This window comes from Myotis davidii, unplaced genomic scaffold (assembly GCF_000327345.1).
Source record: "Myotis davidii unplaced genomic scaffold, ASM32734v1 scaffold568, whole genome shotgun sequence".
Classification (NCBI taxonomy): domain Eukaryota; kingdom Metazoa; phylum Chordata; class Mammalia; order Chiroptera; family Vespertilionidae; genus Myotis; species Myotis davidii.
Window position 1 is genome coordinate 887907 of NW_006299372.1, and position 1081 is coordinate 888987.

The following is a 1081-nucleotide window of genomic DNA, read 5'->3' on the forward strand; positions in this document are numbered from 1 at the left end:
CTATTTACAAGGGGGGGGGCGGTGGCAGGGGGAAATGAATGTGGTTCATTCCCTCTTGCAAAGACATTTTTTGGGGGGGAGGAAGCAGTATTCCCAAGTGCTTGCTGGAAATGAAAAAAACTTTGAATCATGCCACACCAAGCAGTTAATGTCATAACTGCCTTAACCCTGGCTTTAGCAGACTTGTGCAAGTAGAAATTTTTCTTCTTTTTGTTCCCTGGATTTGGGAGCACACAGATTCAGGGCAACGGGAACCTAATGCGGTGATCCTTGAAGTGTCTTCAGGATGAATATAACACTCAGTCACAGCCCGCCTCACTTCCTCCGCCCGCCTCAGCTCCCTCAGCTCCCTGCATCCCCCACAGCTGGTGCTGGGGACCGCCAATGGCTCAGAGCGAGCGAGCGAGCGAGCGAGGGTGGGGGCGGCCACTCGCTGCCTTAGCCAAGGGGACAGAGCGGGTGGCGGGTGGAGACGAGGAAACGAGCTCCGGAGCGCTCGGCTGAGAGCGCAGTTTTCCTCCAGGACCGGTCACGTCGGACCTCACGTGGAGACAGGAGAGTCAAGCACAGCTACCCAGCCAGCGGCGCCCACTGGCGCCTCCGAGCTGTGCCCCGACCGCCGGTGAGTCCGTCCCTCCTCCCCACTCCGCCCGGTGTCTATCCAACAGGTTGGCCGGGACGCCGCTCCGGGGCCGTGGGAACACCTCCCGGCTCACCTGGACGCGTCGCTCGGCTTCTCCCTGCGCCGGGCGCTGTTCCCCTGACGCTCCCCACGCCGGTCTAGTCCCCGCTCCATAAATGAGAGCCCCGCTGTGCGCCCCGGAGATCGGCTCTCTGGCTAACTTGTAGGGACGGAAATGGCTGAACCGAGGGGCCAAAGCGCCCAGCACGCGGCTGGAGCTGGCCATGGGGACCCCTCGTTCTGTGTGACTCCCTGAGACTTCCACGAAAAGCCATCATTAATTATCCTTATTTCTCAGCCAGGAGGTCAACCCCGAGAGCGCCGGGCGAGGAAAACAGAGCGTGAGTGACGATCACACTAGAATGAGAGTAAGCGGGGGCAAAGGAGGCGGCGCCCTCG